This window comes from Delphinapterus leucas, chromosome 5, assembly GCF_059928025.1.
Source record: "Delphinapterus leucas isolate spDelLeu-1000000601 "Yukka" chromosome 5, BTC_Dleu_Yukka2, whole genome shotgun sequence".
NCBI classification, from domain to species: Eukaryota; Metazoa; Chordata; class Mammalia; order Artiodactyla; family Monodontidae; genus Delphinapterus; species Delphinapterus leucas.
The window spans coordinates 137,012,164-137,017,963 of record NC_143133.1 but is presented as its reverse complement, the minus strand read 5'-3'; the positions used below and the strand labels follow the sequence as shown (position 1 = coordinate 137,017,963).

The 5,800-nt window shown below is 49.1% G+C and overlaps 1 pseudogene; it reads left to right on the top strand.

The window, feature by feature from the left end:
• The first annotated feature begins 1,351 nt into the window (after positions 1 to 1,351).
• On the top strand, positions 1,352 to 3,909 carry LOC111178986 (catenin alpha-1 pseudogene; annotated as a pseudogene).
• Positions 3,910 to 5,800: the final 1,891 nt, after the last annotated feature.

Here is a 5,800-nt window from a genome sequence, read left to right as displayed (position 1 = left end):
AGTTGATTTACAATGTGGTGTTAATTTCTGCTGTGCAGCAAAGTGACTCAGTTATACATATATGTACACATTCTTTTTCATATCCTTTTCCATGATGGTTTGTCACAGGATATCGAATGTAGTTCCCTGTGCTCTACAGTAGGACGTTGTTTAACCAACCTGTATGTAATAGTTTGCATCTGCTGACCCCAAACTCCCACTCCATCCCTCCCCCACTGCCCCTCCCCCTTGGCAACCACCAGTCTATTCTCTGCGTCTGTGACTCTGTTTCTCTTTCATTCATTTGGGTCATATTTTAGGTTCCACATATAAGCAATATCATGTGATATTTGTCTTTCTTTGTCTGACTTACTTCACTCAGTATGACAGTCTCTAGGCCCGTCCATGTTGCTGCAAATGGCACTTTCTTATGGCTGGGTAGTATTCCATTGTATAGATGTCCCACATCTTCTTCATCCATTCCTCTGTCCATAATCCAATGCTAGCTATGTTATGGTTGACTAACAGGTGTTGCTCAGCTGCTGTGCACCAGACCTGCTCACCTACAGTCATTTGTCACCTACGCTCATTTGTCACCTACGGTCATTTGTCACCCACGGTCATTTGTCACCTACAGACATTTGTCACCTACGGTCATTTGTCACCCATGGTCATTTGTCACCTACAGTCATTTGTCACCTACGCTCATTTGTCACCTATGCTCATTTGTCACCTACGGTCATTTGTCACCCACGGTCATTTGTCACCTACAGACATTTGTCACCTACGCTCATTCGTCACCTACGCTCATTTGTCACCTACAGACATTTGTCACCTACGCTCATTCGTCACCTACGCTCATTTGTCACCTACGGTCATTTGTCACCTACAGTCATTTGTCACCCACTCTCTGACCTGCTCAGCTGGCCTCTTGTGCTTAGCGGGTGGAAAGTAACAAAATCTTTTCGTGTCTCTCCGTCCTTCCAATATCCATCTAGGTAACCCTCAGAAAATACTATTTAACTTAATCAAAACATAACAGGGAAGACAAAGTGATGGCCGTTGGCCTCGGGCTTCAGGAATCTTCCTGCACTTGCCGAGCTCGCCACAGAAATGACTGCTGTCCACGCAGGCAACATAAACATCAAACGGGACCCCAAAAGTCTAGAGATCAGGACTCTGGCAGTTGAAAGACTGTTGCAGCCTCTTGTTACCCAGGTTACAACCCTGGTCAATACCAATAGCAAGGGGCCCTCTAATAAGAATTGAGGTCGTTCTAAGAAGGCCCATGTTTGGGCTGCATCTGTCGAACAAGCAACAGACAATTTCTTGGAGGACAGGGATAAAATTGCAAAGGAGAGTCAGTTTCTCAAGGAGGAGCTTGTGGCTGCTGTAGAAGGTGTTTGAAAACAAGGAGATTTGATGGAGAGTGCTGTTGGAGAGTTTGTGGATGGTCCCTCTTCTCCCACGACGCGTGGCAACGCGGTTCGGGCAGCTCGAGCTTTGCTCTCTGGTGTTACCCGGCTGCTTAATTTGCCTGACGTGACAGATGCCTACAAATTACTTGTTCAGCTGAAAGTTGTAGAAGACGGTATCTTGAAACTGGGGAATGCTGGCACTGAACAGGACTTGGGAATACAGTATAAGGCCCTGAAACCTGAAGTGGATAAGCTGAACATTATGGCAGCCAAAAGACAACAGGAACGGAAAGATATGGGCCATCGTGATCCGATGGCTGCAGCCAGAGGAATCCTGCAGAAAAACGTTCCAATCCTCTATACTGCACCCCAGGCATGCCTACAGCACGCTGATGTCGCAGCCTGTAAGGCCAGCAGAGACCTGATATACAAGCAGCTGCGGGAGGCGGTCACAGGCGTTTCTAGTGCAGCCCAGGCTACTGGATCAGATGACGCCTCCCAGCACCAGGGTCGAGAAGGAGGAGAACTGGCATGTGCCCTCAATAACTTTGATAAACAAATCATTGTGGACCCCTTGAGCTTCAGCGAGGAGCGCTTTAGGCCTTCCCTGGAGGGGCGCCTGCAAAGCATCATTAGTGGGGCTGCCCTGATGGCTGATTCATCCTGCACACGTGATGACCGGCGTGAGAGAGTCGTGGCCGAGTGTAATGCTGTCCGCCAGGCCTTGCAGGACCTGCTCTCACAGTACATGGGCAACGCTGGGCGTAAAGAAGGGAGTGATGCACTCAATTCTGCAATAGATAAAATGACCAAGAAGACCACGGACTTGCAGAGGCAGCTCTGCAAAGCTGTCATGGACCATGTTTCAGATTCATTTCTGGAAACCAGCGTTCCACTTTTAGTATTGATTGAAGCTGCAAAGAATGGAAACAAGAAAGAAGTTAAAGAAATGCCCGAGTTTTCCGTGAACGTGCCGACAAATTAACTGAGGTCACCGGCTTGTCCTGTTCCATCTCAAACAATGAAGAAGGTGTAAAGCTTCTTTGAATGTCTGCAAGCTAGCTAGAAGCCCTCTGTCCTCAGGTTATCAATGCTGCGTTGGCTTTAGCAGCAAAACCACGGAGTAAACTGGCCCAAGAGAACATGGATCCTTTTAAAGAACGGTGGGAAAAACAAGTCCGAGGTCTCACAGATGATGTCAATGACATTACTTCCATTGATGACTTCCTGGCTGTCTCAGAGAATCACATTTTGAAAGACGTGAACAAATGCGTCATCGCTCTCCATGAGAAAGATGCGGATGGGATGTACCGCACAGCTGGTGCAACTCGAGGCCGAGCTGCTCGGGTCATTCACGTGGTCACCTCAGAGACGGACACCTACGAGCCAGGGGTCTACACAGAGAAGGTTCTGGAAGCCACCAAACTCCTCTCCAACACAGTCATGCCACATTTTACCGAGCAAGCGAAGCGGCCGTGGAAGCCCTCAGCTCGGACCCGGCCCAGCCCATGGAGGAGGAGGAGTTTACTGACGCCTCACGCCTGGTGTACGACGGCATCCGGGACGTCAGGAAAGCGCTGCTGATGATAAGGACCCCTGAGGAGCTGGGTGACTCGGACTTCGAGACGGAAGACTTCGATGTCAGAAGCAGGACAAGCGTCCGGACGGAAGACGGTCAGCTGATGGCTGGCCAGAGTGCCCGGGCGACCATGGCTCTCCTTCCCCAGGAGCAAAAAGCAAAGACTGCGGAACAGGTGGCCAGTTTCCAGGAAGAAAAGAGCAAGCTGGATGCCGAAGTGTCCAAGTGGGTCGACCGTGGTAATGACATCATCGTGCTGGCCAAGCAGACGTGCATGATCATGATGGAGATGAAGGACTTTACCCGAGGTAAAGGACCGCTCAAAGACACATCAGATGTGATCAGTGCCGCCAAGAAAATTGCTGAGGCGGGATCCTGGATGGGTAAGCCTGGCCGTACCGTCGCAGACCATTGCCCAGACTCAGCCTGCAAGAGGGACCTGCTGGCCTACCTGCAGTGCATCGTCCTCTACTGCCACCAGCTCAACACCTACAGCAAAGTCAAGGCTGACGTGCAGAACCTCGCTGGGGAGCTGGTCGTCTCCGGGGTGGACAGCGCCACGTCCCTGATCCAAGCGCTAAGAACTTGATGAACGCGGTGGTGCAGACAGTGAAGGTGTCGTGTGCAGCCTCCGCCAAATACTAGAAGTCTCAGGGGAGGGCTTCCCGTAACCTCCCTGCTGTGTCATGGAAGATGAAGGTGCCTGAGAAAAAGCCCTTGGTGAAGAGAGAGGCACAGGATGAGACACAGACCAAGATTAAGAGGGCATCTCAGAAGAAGCACGTGAGCCCTGTGCAGGCCCTCAGTGAGGTCAAAGCCGTGGACAGCATCTCAGGCTGCCCCCACCCCTCAGGGCTTCTAAAGACCTGTCAGTGTTCTTCACTCTTGTGTTTGCTAAATAGGACACTGATATTAGATTCCATAGGAAAATAGATTTCAGACCTGGCCAAGCTGGTCAATTTTGCAAAGACATACTTGTGTTTAAGTCAGTCAAAATACTTTTAGAATTCAGGAGCATATATCTAGCTATATTTTTTTATAAGCGTAAAAATTCCATAACCAAAGAGAATCCCACATTAACTTGTTAGGAACACTGTTGACCAAGTTGAGATGCCTGTCTTCTAGTGGTGGCAGCTGTAGGGTTTGAGAGAAGGGGGTCTGGTTCAGGGAGAGGGCTTCCACTGGTTCCGGAAGTTTGGCTGGTATTAAATGACCAAAGATGACCCAGAGTAAGCAACCTGGGCATCTTAGGAGGCCCTGGAAAAAGGAACAGTCCCAGAAATGTCTTTGGAGGGACAAACCACACGAAACTGAGTAAAACATGATGTATCATGAAGAAAACTGATTGCTCTCTTAATGACACGAAATAATTATTTTTTCTTTTTTAAAAATTTAGTTTTGGCTGTGTTGGGTCTTCTTTACTGTGCGCGGGCTTTCTCTAGTTGCGGTGAGCGGGGGCTACTCTTCGTTGCGGTGCACGGGCTTCTCATTGTGGTGGCTTCTCTTGTTGTAGAGCACAGGCTCTAGATGCGTGGGCTTCAGAAGTTGTGGCACACGGGCTTAGTTGCTCCGCGGCATATGGGATCTTCCCGGACCAGGGCTCGAACCCGTGTCCCCTGCATTGGCAGGTGGATTCTTAACCACTGCGTCACCAGGGAAGTCCCCAAACTACAAATTTTAATGCGTGGTTACAATAACTAATATACTCTGCTGCAGGACATTAATAAAGGTGCTTTTCAGGCTAGAGTGTCGTGATGCTGTAATCAGAACACGGTTTTCTCCCTTTCTTCAGCTTCAAATGCAAATTCGTCATTGGGCTCACTTCTAATAATTGCAGTGTTTCCTACCTTGGGCTTATGAGAGAAGCCTGACAAAATAGTGTTCGCTTAGGCAGTAATTTAGACTTACCTTATTTGTGGTTACTATAGCGATTACTAGAGCTACAAGGTATAATTTTACTTTCTTATTTAAATTTTATGAATTTGAATGTCATTTACAATAACTTTTCCCAATAAAGTCCACTATGAAACAAAGTGGAAAAAAAAAAAAAAGCATATTGGATTGTATATTCTCCCTGAATACCCCTCAAGTTCTGACAGGAGGAGAGACAGGTAGAGGCAGAGGGCTGAAGCCTGCGGAGGAATATAAGGGAGGGGTTTTTCTGGTGTCGTTGGAGACGCCCAGCTCTCTGAGTCTCAGTACACAGATATGACACACATTAGGTTCGGTCCAAATGCTCTCTGAGATCTAGAAACCCACAGTGTTACAGGACACTGTTTTGAAATAAGTCTGGCCATTCAAGTCCTATATTGTGTCGAATCGGAACAAGATGGATTTCTCCTGAAGACACGGAAGATTAAACTTCAGGTGTCCTTCCTCACATGGCCCCCCGCCCCCCGTGAGGTCTGGGAGGTGCTGGGAGGCGCAGCATTTTCTAGGTGGAGGAGAAGCCAGGCTGCTCCCAGGGCGCATAGCTAGGAAAACCTTCTTGGTAAACTGACTAAACCTCACCCCATGCAGACGTGACGTTTGGTCTGGCTGTTCATTCCTTAGCAGGACGGCAACACCCCCTTCGCTGGCCATTTTCCGGTCACTGTCTCATACCGCTCTTGGCGTGTCATCCTTGGCATGGAACGGCCAACATTTTGACAGTACGTCAATCTCTTGCTTCTTTGTGACCCTCTTCCCACATTTTTCAGTAACTGACCCATCAATCCGAACCCGTGTCCCCTGCATCGGCAGGCGGATGCCACGGAGCGGCTGGGCCCGTGAGCCATGGTCGCTGAGCCTGCACGTCCGGAGCCTGTGCTCCGCAACGGAAGAG